Source organism: Monodelphis domestica, chromosome 5, assembly GCF_027887165.1.
Source record: "Monodelphis domestica isolate mMonDom1 chromosome 5, mMonDom1.pri, whole genome shotgun sequence".
NCBI lineage: Eukaryota > Metazoa > Chordata > Mammalia > Didelphimorphia > Didelphidae > Monodelphis > Monodelphis domestica.
Window position 1 is genome coordinate 148457012 of NC_077231.1, and position 22036 is coordinate 148479047.

The following is a 22036-nucleotide window of genomic DNA, read 5'->3' on the forward strand; positions in this document are numbered from 1 at the left end:
TGGCCATTCTTTCTCTTGCTACCACATGTGTTCCAGTGTGCTGAGAGTTACTGAATGGTATATGGAAATGTAAGAGAGGAGACTGACAGAAAGAAAAGAGGCCTACAAGTAAATAATATTTCCCAGGGAAATATTGAAGTAATTCTTTGTTTCTAATCAAGTATAAAGAAAATGTATCAAATGATCAAACTTGAAAATCATACATTCAATACAGTATTGTAGCATGAAAGTAATTTTACTTCAGGTGCAATCTGGTTTGCCTTTTCACTTTCTTATTTCTTTTTCCAGTTTTCCAAATGCATTTGGAAATTTGGGTTGACCTTTTTTTAAAATTCCATTTAAAATAGTGAATATTTTCCTGTCACTTCTTGAACTGACATGAATAAAATATTCCTTTTCAGGATGGTAATTTTCCAATGTGCCTCTTAAAAACAAGTTGGTTGACTTTAGTTGCCTGCTAAAATTTTCCTGTTGTGAAGAAGCTTGGAATTCTTTCCTTCCACAGGCCTCATTAATTTATTGTAAATGGCCATAGTTGAAATGTCTGCTACCCATTCTTTACATGCTTAGGCCAGATCTAAACAGCATAAAGGAAAAGTGGAGAGATGGTAATTTAACATTGAGTTAAGATCATGGAGGCTTCCAGTTTTCATAACTAAAGACTCAAAATAGATTTCAACCCAGTGAATTATCTGCCTTGACTCCAAAACCTTTACCCCACAAATTCAACTGTTTAAACAGGCTTAATGCATATTAAGTAATTCTGTATCAATAAGAGCTTTTAAAACAATTCACGTGTTAAAATATAAATGAATGATTACCATAAATAATACAAGGAGAAAGAATAAAGTAGTAACCCTGAATATTATAATAATAAACATAAAAATTTAGAGCATGAACTTGATTTCACAATATTTAAGGGAACTTCTAATAAGAAAAATAGCAACAACATTTTCCTTTGCACAAAACTTGAAGTAATTATAGCAAAGCTCTCATAATCTGAAAAATCAGTTAGATCTATAGAATCTTATGGTCTTCAGGTGCCCAGAAATCACAGAATCTCTAGAGTTGGTAGGGACCTCAGAGGTCATCTAATCCAGTCTGTACAGCAATCCCCAAGTGATCATTCATATAGCCTTTGGTTGAAAAATCTATAGTGACAGAGGCTTGACTGCTTCGTGAGGTAGTCTATTTCCCTTTTGGACTGCTCTAATAATAATTAAGAGACAGCTTAGTGGAGTAGTAGATAGAGCACATGGCCTGGAGTCTGGACAACTGATCTTCCTGAGTTCAAATCTGGCCTCCGACTAGCTTTGTGACTTTAGACAAATCATTTAACAAGTTTGCCTTAGTTTCTCACCTGAAAAAGTGAATTGGAGATGAAAAAGGATAATTACTCCAGTATCTTTGCCAAGAAAACTCTAAATGGGGTCATGAAGAGTCAGGAACAACAGATGATTGAGCAACAATAAATTATTAGGAAGTTATTCTTTATATAGTACTCAAATCTGCCTCTCAGGAACTCCCACCTATTTTATCATGGGATTATAGGATTTCATGTAGGACCTTTGAGATTCATTAGTCCAAATCTAGTTTTACATATGAAGAAACTGAAACCTGGATAGATTAAGTAACTTTATAATCTCATCATCTAATGCTTTTTTTTTTTTTTGCATCTATCTCACCAGAGCCAAACAGAAAAAAAAGCAAATCCCACTTGTAGATAGCAGTAATGTCTTCTTCCTGACCCTCCACTTACTTCATCTTCTCCAGACTAAATGCTCCTAGTTCCTTTATCTCAAACATCATATGGCTATTGAGTCTAGGTTGGTCACATTTCTCTTAATCCATTCCAATTTCTCAGTGTCCTTCCTAAAACTCAGAAATGGGATCTCAGAAATGAACAAGATAGACCAGATGTGATCTACTTGGGTCTTATCTGCCAAGAGTAGTAACCAACCTCTCCATTTATGGGCACATTGCTTCTATTAATACAGCCTTTTCTTGACTAGTCCTTGCTGTCTTCTTGCTTTTACTGCCCAACTCCTAGAAACAGTGATGTACCCTCATCACCATCACCTCTCATTCACTGTCAGTTCCTTGAAATATGGTTTCTGGTCCTTCTACTCAATGAAACTGTACTCCCCAAGATTAACCACTATTTCCTAACGGCTAGCTCCATTGTCTTTTCCCTCCATTCTTAACTTTCATTATCTCTCTGCAATATTTGACAGTGTTGATGGCTCTCTTTCTATCTGGCCACACTGTAGTCACCTTTATTAGATCATAATCTGTATTATAACCCATATTCACAAGGCAGATAATGGTGCAGGAGATAGAGTTCTGGTCAAACTTGGCCTCAGATACTCATTTGGTCTATGACCCTGGGCAAAACATTTAACCTGTTTGATTTAGTTTCCTAATCTGTAAAATGGTGATAATAATAGTACCTACATCCCAGGGTTGTTATGGAGATCACATAGAAAATATTTTTTTAAAATGCTGGCATATAGTTCTTCATCCTTCATCATTGGGTGATGTCTTGACTTGAGCCTTGGATTTGCATGAGTTGTACAAAGTAATCAACCTCATTCTTCCCTCCATAATCTTCAGACTCCAGAATCTTCAGACTCCAATGGCAAGATAAAAGTCAAGATGACTACTACCCATAGCTAGGGACACAGTGGAATGCCTTGGTGTCTGATTTCTGACCAAACCCCAAGAACTCCATGACACCTGCTTCAGCCACTTTCATGGCCAGTGGAGCAAATTGTTCTTGTCTGCCCATTCTGCCAGTGGAAGTCTTCATAAATATGCATGGGTAAACACCCCTTAAGTCCCTGACAGTTTCGAGCCCTGTTAGTTACCCTAAATCTGGTTTAGCCTGTCTTTCAGAGATGGTTTTACCAAGGTATAGCTGACCAGTGTTTAAAATACATCTTGCCACAGGTAAGAGATGGGTGAAAAGTAGACACCAAAGTGGGTGAGCTGCCCTGAAAAGGATTTGGCAAGCCATAGACTCTGTATAAAATTATAATCTTAGGGAGATACAGCCTTAATGCAACAACTGTATGCCTGGCAGGTGGCTGTTTGTATAATTCTTTTCCCTTTCTTTTACTTTCCTTCTGATATCCCACATCCCACTCTCTTTTTTTGTACATACTCTTGTTATTATGAACTTAATAATCATCAACAAACATGGATGTTGCAGTTAAAAGACCGAAGGCTGATTGTTTATGAAACAGTGAACTTCTGTTACCTATTTTAAGTATTTATCGTGTCTCAAGGGTCTTAGTGCAGTTTTAAGTAATTTTGACTAGCTGTTATATTTCATAAGATAGCAATAAAATTTTCCCATATATGTGCCCTTCTCGACTTTTTTTCATTTTCTTCCTTGTATTTTAAAATGTTTTTATTAATCATCTTTTCTGTTTTTTTTTGTGTAAGTCTTTTACTGTCCACTTTCACTCCTACTGCATCCTAAAATCAAAACCCTTTCTTGTAATAAGTAATCTCAAATAAAACAACTCAATGCAATAGCCTTCTCTGAAAGTGTTATGTCATTTCTCCGCTGATAGGAAATGATCTACATTATCAATCTTCTAACGTCCTGATTGGCCATTGCATCAGTCTGAAATCTCAGTTCTTTCAAAGATTTTTTTCAGTTCTCTGCATTATTTTGGTCATCATGTAAAGTGTTCTTATGGTTATGCTAATTTCATCCTGAATGAATTACATCAGTTCATAAGAGACTTCTTAGGTTTTTTCTGAATTCTTCACCAAAGTCCTCATTTGAGAGACTGGAAAACTGGGAAGGGAGTGAGGAGTTGTGCCTGATGCCAATGTACATAGCTAGGTAATAACACAACCAGGACTATACCTTGTGCCTTTTGACTACAAATTAAGTGCTCTTTCCATATGTTTTCAGCATTTTTTTTTCATTTCCATCTTTTACAGATTTTTCTTCCCCCTTCAGCCTTAAGTAGCTGTCCTTTGAGAGTTCATTATCTTGGGGGAGCTACATGGCTCAGTGGAGAGAGTGATAGGCCTGGAGACTGGAGGTCCTCAGTTCTAAATGTGGATGCATAGACCCTTCCTAACTGTGTGACTCTGGGAAAGTCACTTAATCCCAATTGCCTAGCCCTTACCACTCTTTACTCTTTTGCCTTGGAACTGATATTTAGTATAGATTCTAAGACAGAATATGAGAGTTTAAAAAAAGTTCATTAACTGTTAGCTGGTGTTTTTTAATTTAAAGATTCCAAGATAAATTCTGAGTAGTAGAAGCCCCAGAGTTAGAGATAATTTCTCAGGGATGGTGGAAACATGCTTCCTCCTCTTACCCCAAACCTGCCTTCAAGTATCAACTCTACCTTGTTTTTCCTTACTTTTATGTTTGCTGCTTCTCATCTTTTTCCTTTTATTGTGATATTTAAATGTTTAAGAACTGGTATACTAATCTGAATGTGTCTTGGTAAAAGTATTACCTTCTCCATAATATAGAAATTATCTTTAGTACATAGAACACTATGTAACCTCCTCCCCACAAATGTTTAGAAATAGAAAAAGACAATCATTTTGTGTTCTAAATAAAAAGTGCCATTTAAATCCAGCTTCCCCCACCTCAATTTTAGAATCTCTCCTCTTGTTAAACTCCTTATTACTATCTGCAAAATGAACAGTTCTCCAGTGCATAGGATTCTCTATGCGTTAAAGCCCAAGTGACATATTAAATAAGTCCTCCCTGATGGCCCTAATTGGAATGACCCTTTTGGACTTCCCATAACCCTTGAAATTTATATATCTTTTTTTTTTAGTTACAACTTTAGCCTACTAGATCACAAACTCTACCATAGTAAAGATTCTCTTAATTTTTATATCTTCTCCTGTGCCATGCACACAGTGGATTCTTAATGTTTGCATCTTGTTCTCTACAAAAGGAGTTTAGGAGCTTCCTCTAGCATCAAATAGAAACTCCTTTGCATGGCATTTCAAGCTCTTTATAACCTGGCTCTTTTCATCCTTTTCCTCCCCCTTTCAAATATTCTCCTCTATAAACTCTACAATCTAGCCAAACTAGCAATTTCTCAAAAATGACACCCTATTTTCCTCTCCCTTATGGAGTCCTTAGCTTTCTTCAAGATCAAATCAAAGTCTTTTTTTTTTTCTTTTTGCAGATGACCTTTTGAGGTTCTACCAGCTATTAATGTCATCTCCTTTCAGATACATATATATGACCTCTCTCATTAGAATCAATGTTGCTTAAGAGCAGGGTCTATGGCTATTTGTCTTTCTTAGTATCCCCAGAGTTTATACTTTGTTAATTTATTTTTCAGTTGTATCTGAATCTTCATGACTCCATTTTGGGTTTTCTTGGCAAAGACACTAGAGTGGTTTACCATTTCCTTCTCCAGATCGTTTTACAGATGAAGAAAATGAGACAAATAGGGTAAAGTGAATTGCCCAGGGTTACACAGCTAGTGAGTGTTTGAGGTTGGATTTGAACTCAGTTTTCAATTAGCAATAATTGTGCCTCAGTTAAACCTTATTGGCTATGATACTGCCACTGCACAAAGCTTGGATTTGAACTCAGAAAGATGAGTCTTCCTGACTCCAGGCCTGATACAATATCCATTGTGCCATCCAGCTGTTCTTGTCTAGCACATAATACTTAATAAATGCTTCTTAATTGATCAACTGATTTAAATGGTTATAACTTCCTGTAAGAAAATAGTAATTCTAATTGTGTGCTTATATTGTTTCTTTTGGTTATCCTAGCCCCAGTGGAATACCTTCTTAAGATTCTGAAAAATAATTATAAACTTCAATTTAATCTTTATCAATATTTGCATCACCCCAACTTTCTGACTCATCCTTTGGTTTGTTGTTGTTGGTTTCCCAGATGTGAGGGCTCATTTCCCAAGCCGCCTTTTCATTGGGCTCTAGCTTCCTATGTCTCCTTGGGAGCACAAGGTCATTCAAATGTTTTGTTATCATTGGCCCTTAGAATTGTCTCTGTTTTCCATCATTTGGGATTTTAACTGGACTGTCATCTCTAGAAATTGAATCATATTCTTAGGGAGGTATGGACTAAATGCAACATCCTTATGCCTGACAGGCAGCTGTGTTTGTATAATTTGAATGCAATTTAGCTCTCATCTCCTCTATAGTCCAGAGTCTGATTTAGCTCACCTGTAGCTATCCATAATCTCAGTTTTAATTAATTTTTACAAAGGAGTGGATTAAGATGATTATTTTACCAGGTGAATTAAAAGTAACATTTTTCAGAAGATTTTTGTCTTCCATGTCAGAGGTTTGGTTATTTCTGTAGTCTTGATGATAGACTCTTTTTATTTATTTTGTCAACTGAAATTTAACTATATCCTATCACCCTTAAGATTGTTTTCTGAGGGGGCAGGTAAATGGCTCAGTGGTTTGAGAGTCAGGCCCAAAGACAGGAGAACTAGGCTCAAATCTAGCCTCAAACACTTCCTAATGGTGTGACCATTGCCTTTCTCTTACTACTCTTCTGCCTTGGAACCAGTATACAGTATTGATTCTAAGATGGAAGGTAAGGGTATAAAAAAAGAAAAGATTGTGTTCCCAAGTGAAGGGTTGAGTAAAGTATATGGTATCACAACTTGTGTTATTCTTTCATTATTAGACTACAGATTATGGACCAAAGCTGGAATATAAAAGACTACTTATATTGATTAACTTCTCTAAATTTTTTTATACCTTCTATCTTAATATTAATTCTATGAGAGAAGAGAGGCAGAGAGACTAGGCAAACAAGGTTAAGTGACTTGTCCTGGGTCACACAGCTAAGCAGTGCCTGAAGTCATATTTGAACTCAGGTCCTGTGACTCTAGGCCTGGTTCTCTATCCACTGTGCCACCTAGCTGCCCCTCTTGATTCATTTTTGCAAAACTATTTTTACTTCCAAAATAAAACAAGAATCTACAGACGTTTTATCAATACCTCTAGGGCAGATTCTTCCTCCATTCTGCTACCTGTTCTTAGGAAAATGAGTTCAAAGTATGGCACAGTCTCTACATATTCCCATGAAGCACTGGGTCCCAATAAGTTTATACCCAAAGGCAGAATTACTGCCTGAATCCTCATTTCAGCTTTCATTCATATGGGTCCAGACATTTGCTCCTGAAAGCTCCTTGAGGTACTGTTGCTGGACAAGTGGCAGCACTGAGTTTAGATTCTGGGAAGAAGACCCTGAGACATTTTCCCTTGACCCATAGACTCACCATAGACCTCTGGATATGAATGTGGAAAAGAGCCACCCAAAACTGACTAACATTTATTAAAAAACTTACTTACAATTCTGGTTACATGACCACTCTGAAAGTCTCCTTCCAACCACATGTTTAACTAACCAGAAACAATTACAGCATGCCCATGTGTGCTCCATGGTTCCTCTAAGCCATTTCCCTTCCACTTCATTATGATTCTCCTGGATCTACCCAGTGTCCTCCCCATGGAGAGCAAGTTGACAGGGTCTGCACAAGTGTCAGCCTCTCCTATTACACATATATTAAAAAAAATTGCTACAGAATTAGAGATTTGGAGCAAGAAAGACCCTTGGGAGTCATTAAGTTCAATCCTCCAATTTGACTGATAAAGAAACTGAGTCTGAGAGAGAGGAAGTGATTTGCTCAAATGGCAGAAGTAACATTAAAATCCACTTCTTCTGATTTTAGCCTTCTTTTTCACTCTATCTGGCATAAATACACAATGAATAATAACAGTTGTAATGTATAGCTATCTAGGTATCTAAAAATTACATTTAAATAATCTCATTTTATTTTCTTCCTCCCCTTTGAAATACATGATAATTATGAAGAATAGGTTGAAATTTGATAAAGCACTATATTAAAAAAAAGAAATAGCTAAGCAAATCAAACAAAATAAATAAAATGGAAAGTAAAACATCCTATTTAAGAGAACACTTTGTTATACAATTCATATCTAGTTAATGTGCTAATTATAATAATTCTTTTTAGATCAATTATTTAGCAATATTTTGTTAGCCTTGTTATTTTATGAATTCAAAATGATTAAACTATATTTCTTTACAAATATTTTGTCATTAAATCTTTTCACTAATTTTACCTCCCTGATTTTGCCTCTTCCTCCAGGCCTCTAACCTTCTCAGTTGGGACTGTTTGATATGATTTTCCCTAGGAAGGGGGAATATGACAACAATAGTTTCAGGGTTCAGCATTGTATGGTTGCTACAGGTCCTTTTGCTTTAGTGTCCAGGTTCCTGCCTTATTTACCTGTGAACAAATCCCCAACTGGAACCCTAGATTTTGAGTCTCAGCTTTTCCATGACTGAATCACTAGTGGTCTGTAAAAGAAGGTTATCAGGCTAAATTATCTCCAATATCCACCATTCTAAATTATATATAAAAGTTATCCAAGGATTTAGTGATACATACTACTGCCAATCACAATTATACTTATTGACACTCAGAGACAAAGAAACCCAAAATCTTTTTTTTTTCCTTTTGAACTCTTACCTTCCATCTTAGAATCAATACTGGGTATTGCTTTCAAGGCAAAGGAATAGTAAGGATTAGACAGATGGGGTTAGGTGACTTGTCTTAGAGTCATGCAGCTAGGTCTAGCCATGTATCCACTAAGCCATCTAGCTTACCTTCAGAGACATTTTAATAAATGGTTTATTATAATATATGCTTAGAGCACAGACCCCTGCTACATGACCAATAAGCCTTTAATATCATTTTCAGAAGCCTTGTACAGTCTTTAGTTATATTAGCATTAGCATGATGGAAACCATGGAATTTTACAGAAAGCATTAGAGAAAGGAAATATTTACATATTAAAGGACCCATAGCAGAAGAGGAAAGTCTACAGCAGGTAAAATAACAAACTGATCAGCAAATACTAGGGGGATTTAACCAGAATTTGCAAAAAGAGCAAGAACTAACTAGATAGCACCAGGGCTATGATTGATATCTCAGCTTAAGTAAATAGGGGTAATAAAGCTGAGTCAGAAAGTCTTCTATCAATAACCAGTTAATTACCTACACTTCAAGCTCTTAACTAATGATGTGGCTTGCTGTCCCCAGCAAATAATGGCAATGCTAAAATTCTCTTATGACATGATTAGTTTGCTCCCATGACTATTATGGCAATCTTCCATTTGTTTCACTTTGAATTTGCCCAGGGTCTTCCATTTGCTTCACTTAGAATTTGCAGACAGTATAACTGTCCTAAACAACACAGAAGTGAGTGATGATGAAGCCCAGACTTGGAGCAGCTTTGATTAAGTCCTTTAATTTCACCATGCCAGAGTTTTCCTTTCTATAAAACTCTATTTAGAATGGTAATTACAAATTTTTTTTTTTCAGAATGCTGCTAATGACTATGTAGACTGAGACTAATTTCAGATTCAAAATCAGAGAACCTGTTTTTAGACTTTGGTCCTGATATTTAATACCTATAATTCATTCTCAAATCACTGTCCATTTTATGTCTATGAACATGTTGTATTATTTTAGTTGCATATAAGTTAGGCAGCTAGGTAGCTCAATGGAAAGCTGGGGACTTAGAATCAGGAAGACCTGAGTTCAAATCTTGCCTTGTAAACTTTCTCACTGTGTGACCCTGAGCAAGTTATCTAACCTTCCTCAACTTCAGTTTCTGTAAAATGGAAGTAATAACTTGCCTCATAGAGCTGTTATGAGGATCAAATAAGTTAATGTATACAAAGAGCTTTGAAAGCCCTTAATGTTTTAAGTAAATGATAGTGGGAATGATAATGATGCTCCTTATGGAGAAGGACTGTTTTTCATTTGCATTCTTCTATATCTAATACAAAGTAGGTGTTTAATGAATGTTTGTTGATAGATTGTATGACTTCAGGCAAATCGCTTAATCTTTATGAGATTTCCTTTTCTTTAAAATATTGAGCAGATTATCGTAGATGGCACCTAAAGTCCTTCCTAACTCCCAATGTATGGTTCTATGATTCTACACCCCAGAATTACAGTAAAGTTGTATCTCTTTGAAACCCTTAGAGGGAATTCTTTATTCTGAACAATATTTTTTCCTTAAGAACTAAGGGATAATCCTTTAAATTCCAGAACTTTGATTTTAGCCCTGCCCCTTTTAAAATGGTGACTCTTCTAAACTGTACTACTTTGACAGACTATGTCCGATGAGAAATAAGCTTTTCTTCAACCCTAGAGAAACATCATTTTGAATATCTGTTATCTTGGCCTGTCTAGCTATAGCTAGAGAGGCAGATGTAAAAATCTTCGAAGACTAGGCTGACTCCAGCAGCACTTGTTTTCTTTTAAAAGTCCCTGACATCAGCTTGCTCCTTATTTATGTCCCTGTTTCTTAAAAACGCCAAACAGCAGGCACTTCCAGCCATATGACCTCATGGGCAGTATAACTTGGCTGTTTTATTGAAAAATTAATTAGCAAGTCAAAGGCTGGAGCAGCTTTGTCCCCAGTGATTTTCTTAGCCTCCAAAAAAACATCATCATCATCATTCTCACTGTGGCTTTTGGTGTCTTCTTACTTGTCAGCACCATTCAAAACATTATCTGCGTTCTGCATCACTAACATCACTTGCTCCTCTTTGTCAGCTTGCACCAACTCTTTTTATCTCGTGTCAATTGTTAGGAGGGTGTGAAAGAGACATACCCTTCACTACTTCAGGAATTTAGGCTAAAATATTTTGCAGGGCGAAATTCTTCCTCAGAAGATGGCACTTTTCAGACCATATAGCAGTTTATAATTTACTGTCCCTCCTCAAAGGCTGACGTGAAAGGGCATTTCCCCCATATGAGTAACATTAAAAATCACATCTCTCATGTAATAAAAGATTGAAAGTCTTGCAGAGGGTTTACATCATTTATCTTCTGTCTCATGGAACCTCTTTGGTAGGAACATTTCATATCCTAGAAAAGAAAAAAGCAAATACAGCAATACCCTAGAACCTCATTTGAATCAGTTATAACTGATTATATTTTCACATATATGATTATATAGTCTATAAAACTATATATTACATAATATAAAACTACACTATATATAAATACATAACTTTTATTCATGCCTATATTATAAAAGTTATAACCAATTATATTTGAATATATATGATTATATAGTCTATAAACTATATATATAACTATCTATTATATATATAAAACTATGCTATATAACAATATGTAACTTTTATATATAACTATATTATACAATTCATAACTAATTATATTTGAATGTGTAATGTGATTATATATTCTACAAAACTATATATGTTAACTATATATAATATATACTTATTAGACCTAAATATAATTTATATGCATATATGTAAAATAATGTACAACATATTTGAATATATGCTCATATATTCTATAAAATTATATATGTAACTATATATTACATAATATATAACTATGTTATATATAATGTATAACTCATTTATGTGTCATATAATTCATAACTAATTATATTTGAATATATGATTACATAGAACATAAAACTGTATTTGTAACTATAATAATTTGTAACTATAACATAATATATAACTACATGATGTATAAATACATAGCTATGTTTTATATATGTAAATATATCATACAATTTATGCCTAATTATATTTGAATATATAATATATGATGATATATTCTATAAATTTGTATAATTATATATAATATATAATTAATATATCAGTGTAACTTGAATGTATATAAATAATGTATAACTGATTATATTTGAATATATACATGATTATATATTCTCTAAACACATATGTAATTATATATTATATAACTGTTTTACTCTGCAAATGTATCAACTACTCATGTTTGAAAAGATGGCAGACATTTCTAGTCCCTGTCCTTGTTTCCTCAGTATGAGTTAAATTATATAGTTGTATAATAATAGAATTGTTTTGAGTTCTAATCATGCCTCAGTTACTACCTATGTGACTTTGGGCAAATCACTTCTCTCAAGCTCAATTTCCTTATCCATAAAATGGGAATAATAATAGTGCTTACTTCACAGGGTTATGATGAGATAATTTTTGCGTAATACTTTGCAAATTTTAAAATATTCTGTGCGAGCTATAATAGTAATAATTTTTATTTTGATATTTTTAGGTAAGCCTGCAGTTATTAAGCAGAATCAATGTAGAAAGTGGAAAGAATGTCAGCCTCCCACTAATTCTATGACTAACTGATGTGTGTCCTTGGGAAAATTACTTAATTAGTTTACTGTTTCTTTATGAATTAAATTTTAAAGTGCTTATTAAGTACCTAGAAAGGCATTTGTCCTTAAGGATTGTTGATGTTTGACCTTGAGCATATCACTTGATCTCTCGGAGATTTGGCTTCCTTGTTTTTAAAATGGGAGGATGATAGTAGATGGCATTGGAGATCCTTCCCAATTCTAAATCTATGCTATGGTCCTGCACCTGAGAATTACAGTAAAGTTGTCTCTCTTTGGAACTCTTAGGGAATTCTTTGTTCTGAATAATAGTTTTCCCTCAGCAACTGTAAGGGATTTACATCCTCAAAGAGAGTACTAAATATGAATAAATGGCTACATACAATATATGTACAGAATAAATGGAAGGTAACTTAGGGGAACACACTAGAAGCTGAAGGGAGACCTAGAAAAGCTTCTTGTAGAAGTTGGTATTTGAAGCAAGTCATGAAATAAACCAGAATCAGAGGATGAGTTGCAGAGGGAGAACATTTATTTCATTTATAGTTAAACAAATAGGAGAAAGGTACTGAGGATAGGTAGTGTAAAGCCATGGAGATGGGAGATGGAGACTCATAGGTAAGGAAGAGCAAATAGCTCAGATATGGATTGTAGAGTATGTAGAGGAGAATTATGTTTAAGAAGACTGGACATGTGAGAAAGGGCCAGTTTTCAAAGAGATTTAAGTCCCAAATAGAGTTTATGTTGATCCTAGAGGCAGTTTTTCTAAGTGGTTAGAGCACTGGAGGTAGAGTCAGGAAAACAGAAGTTCAAATCTGTCCTTAGACACTTCCTAGTTGTGTGACCCTGGGCAAGTCACTTAACCTCTGATTGTCCATCAAAAGTAACCACTGGATCCACCAGAGAAGGAAATAAATGGCAAACTACTCTAGTATCCTTATGAAGAGAAGCCTATGGGTAATTATGGTTCATGAAAAACTGAACAACAGCAACAACATATTTGATCCTACATGGATTAGGGAGCAACTGGAGTTTGGTGAGTTGTGGTGTGGGGGTGGGTTGTTATATGGGGACAGCTATTCCTTTGGAAAATCACTTTGGAAACTGAGTGGAGGAGGGATTGAGGGAGAAAGATCAATTAGAAAGCCTTTGTAATAGTTTATTTGAGAATTGATGAGGCTCTGAACTAGGGAGGTGGCTAGCTGTATGAGAGAAAGGAAAACCAAATGAAGTCCAAGTCCTTTACAGGTTTGACATTAAGGAATTTTGTATTTCTCTGGAGGAATAAGAACACACAGAGGTCTCTTTATTCATCCATGATTTTCCTTGTACCTCTTAAGAAACAGGTATCAGCTGCCCTTGGGGCTCAGAAGAGCATATAGGGGGAGAGAAAGGTTCATTGAACCTTAATGTTGCTCTCATTACCTATTAGAGGCTCTTTAGAACAGACTGGCATCCACCTCCTTGGAATAAATACATTTCTCCTGAGGGTGAAGTAACATGCTTGGAGAAAAAAAGGACTTTGCAGCGAGTGTGGGTCCTTGGAGAAAAAGAAAAGGGATAAATTGTTTCATAAATCAGATAAGATACAGTATAATGAGGTAATGAGGGAAATTTAGAATGTATCTTTCTGCACAGCTATTATTTTGTCGGCAGCAAGATAGCCATTCTAGACCTCCAGGAATGGCTGAACTCTGAGCTTTAAGCCTTGAAAAGTGTACACAGAGTTTTAAACCCCTCTCTATTCCTTCACTCAAATTCCTTGCACTATTTTTAGCTAGCTCTCTGCCCTGTTTCTAGGCTTATATTAACGAGCAGAGACAGTTTCTGGGGGCACCAAGCCTGGGGAGATGGGGCACTTGTGGACCACTTGTGGGTCTATGGCACATCCAGAATGTGTTGTTGGTTGTTGGAGGTTAACATCTGTCTTTTAGAGATCCTAACTCTTAATGAAGTATGCCATCAAAAATTTGAAAATATTTTATCAAGGATTTATCTCTATCATATATCCTTCTCGCCCCTTGTTGATTCATTGAGTATTTGGGTCACTGTTTGCTGACATGGGGCAGCTAGGTAGAGCACTAGGGAGAGTGCTCCTTTTGGAGTCAGGAAGAGTCATCCTTCTAAGTTCATATCTGGCCTTGGATACTTACTAGCTATGTGACTATGGGCAAGTCACTTAACCCTAGTTGCCTCAGTTTCCTCATTTGTCAAATGAGCTGGAGAAGGACATGGCAAACCACTCTAGTATCTTTGCCAAGAAATCCTCAAATGGGTTATGAAGAGTTGATGTAACTGAAAATGACCGAACAACAAAACACTGACAATGTTTGCTGGCAGATTGCCCCTGGGATGGGGTGACCTCACCTCTTGGTACTCTATTTATTGTTTTCTTATTCCATGGTCAATTTCTTATTCCAAACTTTAGCAGTCTGCTTGGTTCAGTGCCAGAATCCTCAACTCAGAAGTTTCTGGCCTTAGTAAGAATTTAAACTTTATCAACATGATTAAGACTGTTGATTCTCTGTAAGTTCATGCTAAGAGTCTCATCTTGTGCAGTCTTGCAGGAACATTTCTACCTGACTGCTGCCAGATTCTTTGCAGTCTCTGGATATTCCAGCTCTGGTACTTACTAGCTGTGTGATTGAGGCAAATCACTTATCCTGAGTCTGTTTCCTTGTCTATAAATTAGGGGCAATTATATGACCTCAAAAGGAATGTTCTGAAGAAAGTACTTTTAAGGCACTCTACAAATGTGAGCTGTTGTTATTTATTTCTTCTTATCTTTCTGATGGAGTTCAAATAGAAATGACCCAAGTTGCCATCTTGTTATTATTCTTTTGTATGAAATGTTTGGCAGGATTTTGTGTAGATGGATAGAATAACTTTTTATTTTCTCGTAACTACATAAAATGATTGTGATATAAACTTGTTTTCTATGAATTCAATAAAAGCATCTTGGGATAATTTCAGTGAAAGACAGGATTGTGGGATGATAAGTTGCTGGCATTGAGTTTTAGTTGTTTACCCCATTTGGAGTTTTCTTGGTAAAGATACTGGAGCAGTTTGCCATTTCTTTCTCCAGCTCATTTATAAATGAGGTACCTAACTGAGGCAAATGGGGTTAAGTGACTTGCCCAGGGTTACATAGCTAGTAAGTGTCTAACATCAGATTTGAAATCATGAAGATGAGTCTTTCTGATTCCAAATCCAGTGTTCTTTCCACTGAGCCACCTAGTTGCTCATGTACTTTGTGCCCAGGATTATGGGATGACAGATATCTTATTCCCACATGACTTTGAATTCTTTTCTCTTTATATTTACAAGCTTTTAATTTATGTACTTTGGAATTTGAATATCTACTAGAACCTTATCACAATTTTAATTATCGGGCAAAGTAAACATTTGGTTTGATTCATTCTGTTGTGTTTCTTGGGAGAAGGAAGAAAGTGACTGGAGGGCTACAGTGTGAATGTTAATGTTTTGTTGAAGTGCTAGTGTATTTGCCTTTTCTTCATGAATTTATACTTTATGAGGAAGATGGGAAATTTCTTCTTATTGCAAATAATTGTCTTCAAAAGAAATGTCTACATATTATATCCTCCTTTCTCCTAGACAATTGCAATGTCCTTAATGCTGCTTTTTGCAGTTGCTATTGAAAGAAAGATGCCTATTCCTACAATGAAAGAAAGTAACTGATAGTGTATAGGATTTTGGTAAAAACAGGACTTTTAGAAATATAGTGTTGCTTTTCTTTTGTTGAATCATGTAAGTCACTTTAGTTTTCTATACCTCAGTCTCTTTATCTCTACAATGAAAGGGTTAGATTAGATGGCCCTTGAGCTTATTTTCAGCTCTATGATCCTACTATCCTATATATGAATTGCCTGGGTCAAAGAAAATTAATTAAATTCATTGGCCTACACTAAACCACTTTTATATATTTAAAACTATGAATATACAATATATAGTTTAAAAATAATATTTAATTCTTCTCCCAGTTGCATGTAAAAATAATTAAAAAAATTTTTTTTAAATTTAGAGTTCCAAATTCTCTCATTCCCTTCCATCCCTGAGATGGTAAGCAATTTGATAGAGATTTTACATGTCTAATCATGTAAACTATTTCCTCCATATTAGTCCTTCTGTGGAAAAGATCTCAAGGGGAAAAAAAAGAAGAAAGTGAAATGGAGCATATTTTGGTCTGAATTCAGACTCTGACTTATGAAAACAGAAAGTTTTACTGATGTAACTCACTTTTTCATTTAAGGCTTTTGCCAAAACTGTTGTCAAAGGAAGTCTAAGTAAACATATAAAATCTTAACATGTTTATCTAAAACATCCACACAAGTTTGAGTTTAAATCTGTTAATAAACTTAGAAGTAAAATAGTTATAAAATTATAAAAATTCTCAAATGAGGCTAGAATATCTCATCATGAACTTGCACCACATCACACTGCAGAAAAGACTGAAAAGTTGAAAATGATATTTCTCTGGAGGTAGATGGTATTTTTCATCTAGTCTTTAGGATTGTCTTAGATCACTGTATTGCTGAGAATAGCTAAGTCATTCACAGTTGTTCAACAAACAACATTGCTATTACTGTTTCCTATGTTCTTATGGTTCTGATCAATTCACTTTGCATCACGTTCCTGTTGGTCTTTTCAGGTTTTTTTGAAATCATCTTGTTTGTCATCTTTTATAGCAAAATATAGTATTCCACGAAATGTATCATTTTGCTGAAATCTTTTGTTTTACTTGATTTGGCTTGCATTAATGAGAATTTTCCACATATTTAATTTTTTGACATGAATACACACTTGCAAAAATCAAATTGGATATTAAACACACCTTTAAAGAATAATCTATTTGTATAAACCTAGCCTTGGTGATAATCCTCAGGTTTTCAATGATGTCCAAATCACACAACTTCTCAGGCCAGTGTAGCATGTTTATTTCTTCCTTTTAGAAAAACTTTTCAACCTTTCATGTAGTCTGATGTGGTGCAAGGTCATGATGAAGTATTCTAGCCTCATTTGAGAATCTCTGTGGTTTTACAACTATTCTACTTTTTAGCTTCTTAACAGATTTAGACCCAAACTTGGGTGGATGTTTTAGAGTCTGATAAACATGCCAAGATTTTATAGGCTTACTTAGACTTCCTTTGACAAAACAGTTTTGGCAAAAGTCTTAAATGAAAAAGTGAGTTTCATCAGTAAAACTTTCTGTTTTCATAATCTTTAGTCTGAGACTTTGTGTGGTCTTTCCCATGACAGTGTTTTGTTCTTAATACAATTGTTAGCATTTTTTTTAAACTGGTCTTACTGTTCTTTCTACTTCAAGAAACCTATTCAGGAATTTTATGGAGCGTTCTGTAGAGGAATCAGTAACAACTTGTCCATGACTGACAGGTCCTTTATAATGTCTTTACTTCTTTCCTGAAGATGTCAGTCTATTTTAGAGCAATACTTGGTCAGTTCTTGTTGTGGCTTTTGTTTTAACACCATCTTCTTTTGTGTTTCTGTGAGATTGGTCCTATTTCACTGGAGGCTTGAATGATTCCTAACTTCTGCAAACCAACAGTCACTACAGTATCTCTAAGAATCATTGAAGTGTATCCTTCAAGAATTATAACTTTTGCATATTTCCTTGGGGTACTGTTTATCCTTAAAAGTCACAGATTTGAAAACATAACAAAAGAGATCGGTAAAATATGTATATGGTGTAAAATCTAACATTCAATTGATATAACATAAATGAATGGGGAGAAAACCCAGGCAAATTAATTTCATGAATTCCAAGATGGATGTTCTGAGTTAGTCTAATGCCAATAGAAACATATGCATGACCGTGGCTTTAACAGTATGAAATTATATCAATGCCTGCTATGTGATGTTCTAGGAAATGACAAAGCACTCCAGTATTTTTGCCAAAAATAGCCCAAATGGGGTCAAGAAGACTGGATATGACTGAACAACAACAACAACAACAAAGGTTATGCTTATAAGGGGTTTCTTTTACACATGCAGGGTCTCATATTCTTTTTTGAGTTTAGATACCAGTCTTGGCCAAACTGAGAAGCCCTTGAAGTTTGCCTTTATAGCCTTCCGCTACCAGTGAAGTTCAGTTCTTTTTTTGCTTCTTGGCAGTACCACCTTTGTCATCCTTTGTCCTCTTGCTGTCTCGGTTTTCAGAAATCATCTGAAATTTATATTAAGGCATAAAATGATAGTAAAGTTACTTTTATCCTACCATGAACTTACTGCCCTCCCCCCAAACCTTGCCTTTTGTCTTAGAATTGATGCAAATTATTGGTTCCAAGGCAGAAGAGTAGTAAGGGCTAGGCAAGGAAGACTAAGTGACTTGCCCAGGGTCACACAGCTAGGAATTGTCCAAGGTTAGATTGGACCCAGAACCTCCTGTCTCTAGGCCTGGCTCTCTATCCACTGAGCCACCTAGTTTCCCCCACCATAGACTTAAAAAAAAAAAACAACAACCCTTACCTCTGTCTTAGAGTCAGTACTGTATATACTGGTTCCAAGGCAGAAGAGTGGTAAGCCCTAGGTAATGGGAGGTAAGTGACTTGTCCAGAGTTATACAACTAGGAAGTGTCAGAAGCCAAATTTGAACCTAGGACCTCCTGTCCTTGTTCTTAATCCACTGAGCCACCTAGCTGCATCACCTACTCTCCATAGACTTGTAAAGTCATTTTGTTTCTCTCAGCCTCAATTTTGTCAACTATGAAATGAAGATAATAGGAACACCTGGCTCACAAATTATCAGTGAGATCATATATTTAAGTGCTTTGCAAACATTAAAGTGCTGCATAATAGATATGAACTATTATTATTAACTTTCCTAGAGAGATCTGAATTTTTCATTTGGATCCAACTTTATGATAAAAGTGTGATGCTCCTGTGGTGATCAAGGCATTTTCTAATCAGTGGGCAAACACTGTGGAGGGCCCAGACTGCCTTTTTGACATACCAAGGGGTCGGGTAAACCTCTGGGAGACAATTTTTTCTCAGTCAGCAGAGTTCTAGGGAATGGCCCTGAGAGGCTGTATATCATTTAGTCTGAATGCCTGAGCCAAACCCCTCCTCCTCCACCTAGGGTTGAGAGATAATCAAAAGCAGTCTGTCCCCTGAGAGTCCCTTTAGGGGAGACAGCCAGAAACATCAACAGCAATCTATATATGCAGTACATCATCATAATCAAATGTCAGCCCAGCTCAGACAAAATGTAAAGCTGAGGACTGCATTGTGGAGCAAAATTCTGAAGGGCTGGATCCCCAGGGAAAGACTAGAAGCTATCTAACTTTGGTTTGATGCTCCCACAATTAAATATCCAGAGTGGAAGATTAAATACTTATGCCCTGGGTGTGGCATGTTACTAAAGTTCTATTAAGGATGGTATGAGAAAGATTTTTCTTTTGTATTAATGGAGTATAAACTCTTTGAGAGTAGAGGTTAATTCATTTTTTGAATTTGTATCTCTATTACTTATTTTTATGCATGCCATGTTTGTTGCATTGGTTTTTTCCCCAGGCACATTGACTCTTCATGATCCTATTTTGGATTTTCTTGGCCAAGATATAGTAGTGATTTGCCTTTTTCTTCTCCAGTTCATTTTATAAATTAGGAAACTGAGGCAAACAGAGTTAAGTGACTGGTCCAGGGTTACATGACTAGTAAGTGTTTAAGGCTGGATTTGAACTCAGGAAGATGAGTCTTCCTGACTTTAGTATTGTCACTCTGTCTACTGAGCCTCCTAGCTGCCCCAATTGGCACAGAATAGGTACTTAAGAATTGATTGCTGAGTATTGCTGGTGGAGTTGTGAACTGATCCAACCATTCTGGAGGGCAATTTGGAATTATACCTAAAGGGCTATAAAACAATCCACATACACTTCAAAGCAGTAATACCATTACTAAGTCTGTATCCCAAAGAGATAAGAAAGAATGGAAAAGGGCTTGCTTGTACAAAAATATTTGTAACTGCCATTTTCACTGTGGCAAAGTTTTAGAAATTGAAGAGATGTTCATCAATTGGGGAATGGCTGTACAAATTGTGGTATATTATGGTTATGGAATACTATTGTTCTGTAAGGAATGATGAACAGGATGATTTCAGAAAGATCTGGAAAGACCCATGTGAACTGATGCAGAAATAAGCAGAACCAGGAAAACACCATACAGAGTAACAGCAATATTGTGGAATGATCACCTGTGACAGACTTAGCTATTATCACCAATACAATGATCCAGAACAATTCTGAGGGACTCATGACAAAGAATGCTATCATCTCCAGAGAAATAACTGTTGGAGTCAGAATGAAGATGAAAGCATATGATTTTTCAATTATTTAATTTGGTTTATATTTCAGGGTTTTGGTTTGATAAGATTACTCACAAAAATGAACAATATGGAAATATGTTTTGCATGATTATATATATATATATATATATATATATATATATATATATATATCTCCCAGATTGAATCACCTGCCAGCACCAAGAGAGAGAATACAAGGGAGGGAGATAAGTTCAATCATGTAACTTAGGAAAACTTGTATGGAAATTTATTACATGTAATTGGTAAAAAAAATTTAAAATTAAAAGAAAAGAATTGACTGCTGATTGAATAAATGCTGGACAGAATTTATGCATGCTCCTGAAAAGTATTCCATATTCTCTAGAATTGTCCCCATTTTGGGGAGTTCACGTTTCTATCTTAGCTCTGTTAGAAGTTCAATGTTCATTGTTGGCTAGATCTCAGTAGTAATCAATCTACAGGGAAGTTTTGACACTGTTCTCTTTACCTGACCTGGGCTTCCACCATGAGATTTGTAGACAGACTCTGAGTTGTTAGTCTAGGTAATTCATTACCTCTTTTCTATATTTCCCTCTCTTATTATCTTTATCTTACTATAATAAAGCTATTAGAGTTATTAACAGTCTTGTGACTTATGGTTAATTTCTATAAATAGTGACCACAACATTTTTTCTCTTATAATTTAGTCAAACCCATTCTAACCATTATAGGGGCAAGCACCAAACTTTAACTTAATTGTCTAGGGTAATTGATAATGCAGCCTTATCTTGTTGTTTTCTCTGATAAGACTGGTAATGAACCTTTTCTGCTCTGCATGAAATTTATATGGAATCATCCAGAGAAAGTATCAATTGCTAGCCTGAAGGAAGCATTTGAGCTGTGATTAAAAAAAAATTTTTTTTCCTGATCATAAGGTAATAAAAAGGCCTATAAGAAACCATTACATTCTTTAAAATAATGTATTTTATTGATGCCATTTGTCTTTATGTTGCAATCATTTCTGGATAAAAGCTTTCTTCCCTCTCCCTCCTATACCAAACCTTCCAGATTGAATCTTGCCTTGTAACAAAGAAAATGCAAAAATTATTTGGCTCTAATGGTCCCCCATCTCTCTGCTGTGAGGAAGGAGGTATGTCTCATCTGTTTTCTAGGACCATCCCTGGTTTTTCAATTAAGAAACCATTTATTTCTTTCTGAATTTCAGAAATAAGAAATCATGACATACAGGATAGGTTCAATTTTGTCTTTTTATTTTTTTACATTCTTCTATTAGTTTTGTACTCTCTTATATTCTATGGAACAGGTAGATGGGAACTTTTATTTTCCTTCAGTTACATACCTGGGTATCTCTTTGTCAGTTTTCTTAAACTGTATTTGTGAGGTTGACATTTGGCTGCTCTAGGTAAAGTAACCAGGTCAAGTCAACAAACATTTATTAAATATCTACTGTGTGCCTGGCACTGTGCTATGGTC

The 22036-nt window shown here is 35.4% G+C and overlaps 1 protein-coding gene and 1 pseudogene across 1 annotated transcript in view; one reads left to right on the forward strand and one right to left on the reverse strand.

Annotated features, from left to right (window-relative positions):
* The window catches only part of CAMK1D (calcium/calmodulin dependent protein kinase ID), a 512505-nt gene that overhangs the window by 38415 nt on the left and 452054 nt on the right, over positions 1–22036 (forward strand). The gene's annotated exons all lie outside the window — the stretch shown is intronic.
* Positions 5496–5578, reverse strand: LOC130454843 (U4 spliceosomal RNA; annotated as a pseudogene).